The sequence below is a fragment of the Egretta garzetta genome, unplaced genomic scaffold (assembly GCF_000687185.1).
Source record: "Egretta garzetta isolate BGI_Z169 unplaced genomic scaffold, ASM68718v1 scaffold45, whole genome shotgun sequence".
In the NCBI taxonomy this organism is placed as follows: domain Eukaryota; kingdom Metazoa; phylum Chordata; class Aves; order Pelecaniformes; family Ardeidae; genus Egretta; species Egretta garzetta.
In genome coordinates, this window is record NW_009260028.1 from 11,782,992 (window position 1) to 11,794,572 (window position 11,581).

An 11,581-nucleotide genomic window follows, 5' to 3' on the forward strand; every position below is an offset into this window, starting at 1 on the left:
CCCTACACCCAGGAGTCTTCAGCCAATTTCAGAATTATCTACAGTCCTTCAGAAACTTGCTTCCATGCCCATGTACCCCAGCTCATCTTCTGTCAGGGCAGCCCTAAGCCCCAACCCTAACGCAGGAGACCACTTCAGCAAAGCACTGCTAGCTCAAGGGTTGATGACCCGATTACCCTGAGAGACAGCAGCACTTACTGTAGGTCTTTACCACCGTTAAAAGCAAGGACTAGACCCAGATCTTTAGTTCCTTCTGTCCCTGTCTAAAAGCATAATGCTAACCCTAGTGTTAGCCCAATAGCCTGGTCAACTCAACCCAAGCTATTAGACAATTAGCTCTGGCAGCAATCTCTCGCAAATAGCACTCACCCTAGGAGGACCCATCAGATGAGATACTTGGCTCTGCTGCCACAGTCCTCCTCCTTCCTCAAGAGACCATGCAACACACAGTCCTGAGCCCAGTTCTCCAGCTTCTGTACCAAACTCCCCCTCGTAACTCCAGTGATACCCTGAGGCATGTCACAGGAGCTGCTGATCGTTCGCCTTTCCTGGAGCTACAACAAAGCTACTACAACAAAGTGTAGGCAGTCTTTGGTGGGCTTTGGCTCTCTGTACTTTGGCCAGCCTGTTCCCTGGTGGTCATCTGGGCAGTCTGCTCTCCCTCTCTGGTCAGCATAGGGCACTCAGCCTGCCCAGAGACGCAGCTCAGTGTCTGAGGGTGGTGGGATGAATAAATACACTGGCTTTTCCTCTTTTTCTCTCCACCGACTGCCAAGGGAGCTTTTGCACACTTGTGTCATATTAGAGGCCTAAAGCTGGGTGTGCTCCATCCCACCTAGCTATCAGAATTTATATTTAGTGAATAAGCTAAACAACTGTGATCAAGTCTCTGACTCAGTCATGTATTTCCAGCACTTGCAAACGTGTTCTTTTGGTTCTTTGTTGGCTCTCTCGATAATTAAGTAGTAAGCACATTACCCGCTGTGATCTGGGACGTGTGGGAAGGGACCCTGGTCCTGCTGCAGGAGGGCTGTAAGCCCAAGTCCTCAGCGATGCTTAGACAGTGAGTGCCATGGATTTCAGCTTCCAGGAGCTGGGACACTGTGCCTGAGCCCTTTCTTGGGACACGTGCCACTTCGGAAAAAAACCTCTGAGACTGTGCGTCCGTGTTCATCCAGCACGTGTTGAGCAGGAAGGGGTGGTAAGAGGAGGCCATGGGAAGATGCAGCAGTCAGAGCAAAACAAAACAAAACCACAAACTTTTTTTTTTTTTTAGGAGCTGTCAGAAAAAACACCTGGTGGGGAGCTGATTTCAACTGCAGTGCTGTTACCTGATACGAGCTCGAGATATCATGGTGCCATCTTGGGTGGGGTCTTTACAGACAACAACTTTGTTACAAGAATATTAAAGCTGTAATAGCTGGCTCAAACAATGCATGTAAAGGGAAATAAAAGAGGAGGATAAGAAAGTAATTGTCATAATTAGGCAGGAGGAGAAAACTGAATAGGCTGTGCTGGGGAAGGAGCAGAGGCAACAAAGCGCTGCTGGGCTACCTGCTGCAGGTGTTGAGCTGTAATGGCAAAGACTCAAAAAAAAAATTTAAGAGTTGTGTAATTAATACCCTATGAATAATGCAAATAGGTGCCCTCACAGGTAGTTGAATAACTGATTTTGTTACAGGGATGCTGCATAATTCCACAACATGCTTTTCTTTCCCAGCTGCCTTCTTGATTTTTATTTCCCTCCCCCCCTATACGTTTCTTGTGTCTCAACCCATTTCTCTGCTGCTTGAGTGAGATCCTTAATAACCCAGCCCAGCCACAGCAGGAGGAGGTGAAGGAAGGATCTCTGGGGACCTTCATCATAGGTGGCAGAAAAGAAAAGGAGACAATCCCTGCAGAGGAGGGAGGGAGGAAAAAAAAACCTGTAGTGGCTGGGCCAGGTTACAGGTAGGCTGAGTTACAGAGGTTGTTGGCAACTGTACTCCTTGCAAAATGCTGGAACAGCTTCTCCAGAGGAGCAGACACCCACTGCCTCCAACCCTCGGAGCACACCGCACAGCCCTGCAGGGCAGAGGGGAGAAAAAACCTGCACTTGGGGGTCTGCAGCACACGGCCCGTCCCTTGTGTTCATTTTTCCCCCTGCCCCCCCGAGCCATGGAGGCTTCACCCTTCAACTCTGGATGTGTTCAATCGCTGGCACCTTGAAGAGCAGGACCCAGAAGAGGAGCAGGAAGCTTAAGCACCCTTCCAGTGGCAGCTGGCACACCTAAGGAAAGGAAGGGCAGGCTGGGCTGTTTGGCATGTGCGGTGGCTGTAGGCACACCTACGCACCCAGGAGGTGCAGCCCGGTCACCCTGTGATGACAGCACCCCTGGCCCCTGCTGCTTTCGGGGACAAGCAAATGCAGGCATCTAGGAGCTGTCTTTATGGTCCACTGAGTTAAGTTTGCAGTCAAGAATGAGGTCAAAGTAAGATGGGACAGGTATGTTTGCAGCTTAATGGCCTTTTCAAGACACGGGCCCTAGGCACAAAGTAGCTTGAAGGAACCATTTCTTGCAGAGCCTTGTAACTTCTTATCTGCATATGTTGGAAAAATATCTCGGCTGGATGTGAGCATTTCCAGTGAGGAACGAGGATAGCCTCCTGGCCCGGGTTCTTTTAATGGCTTGAATGAAGGATGTGATGTCAAATAGGACCAAATTTAATCTGTAGTTAAAGGATTATTTCTTGGCTCCTCAACAATTACGTATTCAGTGGAAATCTGGTGATCTTAAGTATGTCACAATATAATATTAATAACCTCATTACATATTAACTGTGTCACAACTCAGATCTGCAGCCAAACTCTGCTGGCAACAGAGGCGCGTTTGTACTGACAACTTCACTGCTGGCGGCCAAATGCCTTTTGGGCAACAGAGGAGGATTGGGTTGGTTGTTCAGGAAGGTCATTAAGGAGTTAAAAGCAAACCCAAAAACTGATGCTGGCTCTGGGCTTCTGGCAGGTTTCTCCAGCAGCAGCAATGACTTTCCTCCACTGGCTCACTCACCTCTTGTGGGGAAGCAGCAGAGCTGCCCCCAAAGCCCCAGCTTCTTGCAAGAGCTGGCCTGTGCCTCTCCCCGAAACAGGCCTCTCCAGAAACTAAACTTTCCGCGCAGCTGCCGCTCGCCAGGTGGCTGGTGAGGAGTGGTTGGGGCTTGGCATGGAGCCCCTGGGCACCCACCGGCATCGGGAGGGGGCAAGGGGGCATTTTTAGCTGAGATAAATCAATCTAGCTTTGCTGGGGGTCGTGATCATCTGCTTGGCTGGAAATTTTTGCCCCTTGCATCTTGGTCTGCGGTGAATTTTGTTAATCTGGAACCTATTTAGGGCCTAGAGCAAACCTGGGAAAATGAACAGAGCCTGGGAAATCAGCAGGAGGGCAGGAGAAGGTGGCTTGATATGTTGCTGTCTGTAAAAGCAGCCTAGCACTGTGACTGACCACTGACTCCACCTGTGCATGCGTGGGTCTGCAAGGTATGTAAGAAATAAGTAGTAAATACCTTCTTCATGGGCCAAAGACTGCCCTTTAGCATAAACTCGAAGCTGTCGCTGCATCAGCAGAGAAAGCGATTAAAAAGCGTGTTGAAGGCAGCAGCTGGAGGGCAGGGGGAGGAATAAACCACTGCAAAGATGTAAGGTCCAAAGTAAAGAAGTTACTTCCAGTTCCTCCAGTTTTTGGTGATGGTGGGGCTCAGCGCGGGAGCAACAGCAGCAGCCACGTGAACCATTTTGGACCCAAGTCATTGCTGTGGAGTTTGGATTTGGGGTGTTAGGATGGGACAGGGTTGGAGCTGTTGTCAATCAGTAGCATTGTAGAGGAAATTGCAAGAGTTTGTATCTTGTATCTCATGTGAGTGCTAGAGAGAGGGTAAATGCAACTTGGTCTGCCACAAGAGGAGGTAGAAGCAGAATCCAAAGGCAGCATGTCTTTAGACTGATCAAATAAATGCTTTCAAGGGTTTTCATATATATATGTATATGTAAGTATGTGTATATATAAAATATAAAAAAAAAATGTATATATAAATTTTTTTTTAAATGGTAACTGTTAAGAACAGTGTAGGATTATGGAAATACTGAAATATTTATTATAGGCTATGTGAACACTGTGGTAAGCAACTAGGATGGGGAGGCATTTTCCTTGTGAGCATTTTGTTTCCTAACTGCTCAGAGCAGGATTATGTTTTGAGTCTTCCTTAGGCTTTTAACACAGGAAACTTTGAGGCAAAACGCTGAACTTGGGGAATGCTGGCCTGATCCCGCTCGTGTTTACAGGGTTGGGAATACGTGAACAGGAACAACCGTACCAGTGTTCACAGCTCCATAAGTGGCTGTTTATTCTTCTTTCTTTTGCAGCTGGGATTTGATTTCTTTCTGACAGTGGCACTATCTCATGGGAGTGGATTACAGGGTGGTGGCAGTGCTGTGATGAGTCTGACTCGAAGCTGTGGCAGCCTCGAGGGATACACCCTGAGGCAGCTTTTCACCATCGGGATGCTCTGATGGACCACAGGGAGCTGGGATGGAGTAGCTTGAGGGGAGAGCTGCAAACTGCCGCGGGTACTGACTAGTCCGTGGGATTAAGTTAGCAAAGCATTGCATGAGCAGCAGTGCGTTACTGCCGTCTTCCTTCTCATTTTTGTAGTCCATTTCTGAATGCAAAGAATTACAACCACGTCTGTACAGGGCTTGGGCTGGGGTGAGTTTGGTCAATGTAGTGGTCTTGAGAGCTCCCCGCCTTGAAAAGCGGCTAATTTTCACCATGAAAATAAGAAATGAATATTGCATTCGTGACCGCATGTGCGCAGAGGCGCGCCCGTGTGTGCAGGCAGAGAGCAGGCACGTGTGTGCCTGCGAGCCTGCGTGTGCCTGTGTAGGTAGGTACACATGCATGGGCACCCGACCATCCTTGCGATCAAAGTGAAGAGCCACATTAAAAAGCTGAAATGGCACGAGATCCCGTCCTTCTTGCCTCTGGTCTCCTACCTCGCCCAGCCTCACCCTGTCCCACGTCCCTGTTAATTGCTCACAAACAGCGGCTGGGACGCAGCAGCAGCCAGGGTTGCTGCATGCTCGCCACGGGGCTGACGGGCAGGTTGGGTCCTTCTCTGGGAAGCCGAACCGCCTTGTTCTGATGCTTACACCAACCTGCGACGCCGGCTGCTTTGGAGCAGTCGAGCGAGGGGCAGCAGGAGAGGGGCCGAGGGGAGAGCCCTGCCTGCGAACTCGCGGAGGGGACAAGCTGGTGGCATGCACGAGGGCCCCTCGTGGCACACCCTCAGGGCACGGCTCCGGGAATGTTACATGGGAACAACCTGTTTCTAAGCCCCGTGGGGCTTTTTCTGGGTGCCTTGGGGCATGCAGGGGCTGCGGTGCATTCCCCTCCGAAGGGCAGAAGCAGAAGAGGCGGCATCTGAAGGAAGGGACCCAGATGCCTGCAGGCGTCAAGCACAAGGCTGGCCAAGTCCCCTTAGGTCAGCATCCCTCTGGTTTTAATGGGAGTCAGATGTGTAAAATCCCTTGGAGATGGGTTGCTGTTGATTAAAGGAATGACAGCCACCTCTGGAGCAGCTTTTCCTGGCCCTGCTCCAGCCTGGAGAGTCTCCGTCAGGGGGCTGGCACAGCCCCACCGCCCCCAAAACAGTACGGAGCAAACCAGTCCTTTCTGAGGGTGAACTTGGGTAGCTGTGCTGTTGCTGGGGAGCCGCACCCTCTGCCCGACCCCAAGCCAGCCCGGCTTCACCCCTGCCTTTCGGCTGGCAGTGTGCACCCCAGCACAGGGGAAATGGGATGCTCCCCCCTTCAGGCACACGTCTCCACGGGCTGGGAGAAGCCGGCGTGTTCCTCTGTGTTTGTTGGCCTTTTAGTTTATTTTTTCTTTTAATCCCTCCTGGAAGGAGGGAACTAATTGACAGTCGAGGGAGGAAGGAGAGGATCAGGGAGGCCTCAGCTTCCCCACTGGCACAGGCTGGTTACGAGCCGTGGGGACTACCCAGCCATTTTGCTTCGCTGGGTGCGCTGCCAGCACAGCTAATTACCACTGCCTTCAGCCTCGGGCTTCACCCTGGCTTAGGGCTGGAGCAGCTCTTTTGGTTACTAATGGGGAGAAACGAATGGAGAAAGTCCAGCGGCGTCTGCAACGCCGCCTCCCTGCCAAAAAGCCGGCTGGAGCCTCGTCTGGGCAGGAGCCTCCCGCCATGGGAAGGCAGGCGGCGGTGAGCTGGAGCCAGCTGTGAGCGTGGTGCGTGCCGGCACATGCCGCGTGGGCTGCCGGGGTTCACTCGCCACCCAGGGCAAAGGGCTACCGCAGAGCTGCCTCGTCCCGGCAGGCCCGTGAGGAGGAAGGAGAAAGGGTGCTCTACCAAAAGCGTGTCTGGGGCTGTGTCCTTGGCACTGCCGTGGCCCCGGGGAGGGGGTGCTGGGAGCAGTTCTGCACCTCTCTCTTTCCCCGAAGCTGGCAGAGCCAAGGACGGGAAGCAAGCCCCTCAGTTTCCAACTCTGCAAAACTTTCTGGTTTGGAAATGTCGCAGAGCTGGGACCTCTTCAGCAGAGAAAACACTGCCCTGGTGAAAGGGAGGCCAACGCACGCTGCAGGTTGTAGCTGCGGCGAGGGAGCTTGTCTGTACCTGCGCTGGTTGGCCTGGCTTGCTGCACTAAAGCAAACTTCTTCCCTGGGAATCGGTGCGCTGAGAAATGTGTCAGGAGCCCAAAGGGTGAGGGGAGAACAGGGATGGTCCCGAGAGCTGTGTGACTTGGAGAGCAATGGAACAGTACTGCCTGTCCTTAATAAACCACCATCTGAACCTGGATTTAGGTCAAGTGGAAACAAAAAGTCCTGGCCGCCCGTCAGCGGTTGGTGGCCCTTTGCTGCTCTGCCCCCCCAGGCCATGGCTACCACTATAGCAGCAGCCATGCAGTGCAGCTTCCTCCTCCTCTTCTTCCCTACTGCTCCGTTGGGGCATAGGCTGTGTGGAAAAACAAGGAGCTTCAACGTGGGGAGAAAGCCTGGTACCTCCCACCCATCCTGAAGGTACTACACAAGTTGTCCCCTGGCTGCACCAGCCAGAGGGATGATGCCGTGCTCAGGAATTGGGACCGAGTGGGAAGATAGTGAGGAGTAAAGGCTTTTCTGCTTTGGGAAGCTGGTGGTCAGGCTAAATTAGTCTCAAGACATCTAGTGTCTTCTTCAAGCTGGGATGGACTAGTCTGCTGATTAGATTTTTAAATTATATATATATATTTTTTTTTTTAAAGGGAAGATGATGGAGATTTTTGTGAGCTCCTGAGACTGGCAGATGTTAGACTTAAGTCAGCCTTTATATTCACTGCATACAAACTTCTAGACTTCGATTTTGCAAATGTCTAAACCCCATTGCACATGTGCTTTTGGCTATAGCCACCGTGATAAATGTTCCCAATGTCAGCTGTAATTGTGGCCTGCTTAACCTCCTAGGATGCTCCTAGTTAAGCATCTTTGCAAAGAGCAAGACGATGCTGGGACAAAGCCAGCCTCACTGGGGGGTTTAAAGCACATGGGAGACATCAGTAACGGCAGCACAGGACTTAGCACGTTTTGTCTGTTAGTAGACTAAGAAAAGCAATCCTATTTAAATAGATAAAAAGGAAATGTGTTGGACCTGATCCCTGTTGAGGCAGGGTCAGGGCGGGAGCTCCTGTGAAAACTGGCTCTGCCAGGATTTATTTCCTCTGATCCCACCAGGTGATGGAGACTGGGGGGGGCACTCATCAGGCAAATCTGCATCTGGTGCGTGTGGTGAGCCTGCAGCCCCTGGGCCCTTATTCCTGCCTCGGTCCAGGGAGCAGCACCTGCAAATGGGCTCTTGCCTGCTCTTCCAGGGAAGAATGTGGAGCATCTTTCCCCATGTCATTGCCACAGCTGTAGTATCTTTTCTTGTGCTTCTGCGTGTTTCTACTTGAGCCTCTCAGAGCCAGGTGTTTCTGTGCAGATTACAGGTTGCTCCTTACTAGCTTTTAAATGGTCTTTGCTCTACGTAACTGCAGAGAAAAGCCTGAAAGCTTCTCCCACAGTGTTTCAAAACCAGAAGGTAAACAAGGTGGTGGCAGCAGTGACTTTTAAACCCCGTTTTTGCTCCAGTGCCTGCTGCGGGAGCGACCGCAGCAGCCCGGCGTGTTGGGATCTGTCTTTGGCGGCCGCCGCCTCCCCCGCTGAAAGGGCTTCCTGTGCTGTTGCGCTCATTTAATCAGTACTCGCTTTGGGTTGTGAACCTTTCCCTGGCTCGGGTCGGCAATAGGAACGCCGGTGTTCGGCGTTTGCTGGGGTTAGAGTGCATCCCAAAAGCAGGGAGAAGGGAGGGAGCAGAGCAGCGCCGTGCGTGATCCATCCCTCCGCAACACCAAGCCGGCGTTGCAAGAGCAGTTGAAGGCTTCATGCAGACACCTGAGTGCACGTGCGGGCAGGTTTGGCCAAAGAAGAGGACAGGCTAAGCATGGCTGACATCTTATCTCAAACCCCTGGCCCCGGGACTCATGTGTAAAGCTCAGCCCTCTTTCTCCCTTGCTTGCATGGGTGTTCTTCAAAGAAACGAGTCAAAATCAATGCTGCTTGAAGAAAGTCCTCCCTGTCTGAGATGGGGAGGGAAGGGAAAAGGCTGGATGTCCCCTCCCCGAGGCGCAGGGACAATAGGATCTGATAGGCAGCCAGGAAGGTAACACAGGTTTGCACCTCAGCAGCAGGGTACCGTGGCACCCGAAGGCTTTGCTTGGGTTTTTGTGGACACCTGTGAGCTGGTCTGCACCTTATGCCACCCAGCTGGAGTTAAAGGAGTGTGGAGGAGAGCAGATATCGCCCCCCCTCAGCGCTAAAGGAGACCTTGCAAGAGCAGCTCCCACGTGCCTTGTTTTTCTCGCAAGCCTGTTGTGCAGAGCCAAGGTGGTGCAAGAGAGGAGGCAGGAATGAAAGGGCTGAGGTTTGCCTCCGGGCCTCTTTGCAATCACCCAGCAATTCTCTCTCCCCTCGCTGCCACTGCCAAGCGTGTTTGAACCGCAGGCTTGTCGAGTCCTCTCGAGGCCTGTAGGAACACGGCGCTGCAGCGCCCGGTGCTAAGTAGCAGGTAAATAAAGCTGCCGGCTGCTGGGAACAAACTGTTGCGAAGGCAGGTAACGCATCAGGGGCTGCGCTATCCCTCTGGGGTGGAGGAGCGAGGAATGGGGGACGGTGTGAGGCACCTTCCCTCCTGCACAGGGAGCCAGCACCAGCGGGTGCTGGCAGTAAACCCAGACCACGCTACCGCAGGCGTGCAGGCAGAGGCCAGGCTGAAAAATCGTGTCTAGAGATGAAAAGGTGAAGCTTATGGTCACTAGGCACCATTTCACTGTATCTTTTTTTTCCTACGTTCGTTAGCCCTTGGGCTGAAATAGCCACCTGGGGCCATGGTCAGAAGCCCTAAGGAAGCAGGCAAGCACGGTGTAGGCAGCAGAAATCCTGCAAGCAACCTCTCTACCTGATTTTGGAGGCCAGCAATAGAAGCTGATGTCCGTCTTGCAGCCCTTTCTGCTGCCAGGGAGCAGTTAGGCAGCATGGGGACCCTGGTGCAAGGCTCAGCTCCACAGAGCCCTCTGTGCCTTCACACCACACACCCCCCCAGACCCGCTTCCCAAGCATGCAGGGTTTTCTGCACGTTTTAGGGGGTTTGGGTGAGGGCTGGGGCTGGCGGGCGAGTAGGCAGAGCCAGTGGCTTAGGAGCTGCTTCACACCATTGCCTGAAGTGGAGGGAGGGACGCTGGCAGAAAGCGGTGTGGGGAACAGGTTTCCTTTCGGACAGGGGGCAGCTGAGTTCAACCTGCCAACTCAGCTAGGGAAGAGAAGTCAAATGATACCAAGCCTGCATTTGTTTAATTTATTTCTTTTTTCTTTCGGTAGAGGTGGTTTGGGGTTTTTTTTGGTAGGTAAGTAAGTAAGTAGCGACAAAGCCTGATATTGCCGCTAGGTTGTTCTGTGTATTTTTGGGGTATTTTTATAAGTAAGTAGCGACAAAGCCTGATATTGCTGCTAGGTTGTTCTGTGTATTTTTGGGGTATTTTTTTTTTTTTTAAAGAATTTGCCTAGGATTAGAAAGAGGCAAAGAAATGTCTGTAAGCTTTTAGGTCAGCAGCCCAGTTAGGATTTCAGCTAAGTCAGAGGAGTGCACGTACGACCAGGAAAGTCACCCGCAGGAGACCTTTACAAAACAATAATTTGTAATTGCTGCATTAGTGCTAATTTAGCACCCCCATTCACCCCTCCTGCCCCTAAGGAAGGCTGGTTCACGGGGACAAGTACCCACTCCAACACTGGCAGCATGTCACTGCAATCCCTCGGTTGGGTTTTTTTTTTTCCCAGTGCCAGCTGCGTTGCCTTCTATGTGTTATTGTGAAAGACAGCATGGAAAATAAAGACACATGAGTGTGGCCTCATGTTTAATTAGAAGCTAATGTGCTATTATTATTATTAGGCACTGAAGGAATGTACTGGTGAAGCAGTGCTTGAGCTGTTTTAAAAGCATTTTATAAGTGTACTTTCCCCTTGCCTAGCTGGCACGCTCCCCCTTTATTGGGAGGCGCAGGACTGCTGTTACCTGGCCTTAGAGCTCTCTCACAGGTCAGGCAAATACCACTGGAATGAAAGCATCTCAAATCCCGCTGTTCAAGGACTTTGAAACAGAAGGGTACGGTGTGTGCTAGGCTAGGCCAAGTGTTTAATCACAGCAACCCAGGGCTTGAGAGATGAAGTGGGCTGTGGTTGAATTTGCTGTAAAGAGAGGCTGATTAAGTACAGCTTAATGAAACATGACAGCCTCATCGGTCTCAAAAGAAGTTGAAGGAAGCAGTAAGAAAATTACGGTTTTGTCTGTTTAATGAGAAGTTTCACCGTCAGCGCCTTTAGGAAGCTTGCTGTGACAGCCGTGCTCCAGTATGAGGTATATTGCTTCGTAACCTCCATACATTGGTAGGAGTGTGGCTTCTCCACCTGTTTTTTAATACAGTTTCACTGGGCAGTCAGTAATGGTCTTGAAATTCAAGAAGAAGAAGGGGAGAATTAGGGGAGTTGCACGCAGGTGCGTAGCGGTACCTACGGAGCCAGGAACGGTACCAAACAGCAGGAGGCTCCCTGCCCCGTCTGCAAGCACCCATCCTCCTTTGGTTATTGCCCTCAGCCACTACCATCTCCCATGCCAGGAAGCTGGAGTTTTTAAGAAAATACTGACTTTCATGGGGCTAGATCCTCCACAGGAGCGCTTTGACTCCTAAAATCAGGGACTGAGGTAGCACTGGCGTTCATAGCACTGCCACCAGGTATGCGCAAAAAAGGTCTTGAGTAGGAGCAGCTTTCCTGTCAGGGGAGGTGGGAGCAAAGCACGCCGCTGCTGCCTGCTCCATGGTACACAACACACCACCAAGGAGAGGTGAGGGACCTGTCTAGGCAGCAGCTCCCCAGTCAACAAGGAAGATGCAAAAGGATTTGACTTGGCTTCGAGGTGGGGAAGAAATCTAAACTCCCTGAACAGCTACAGCCTAAAG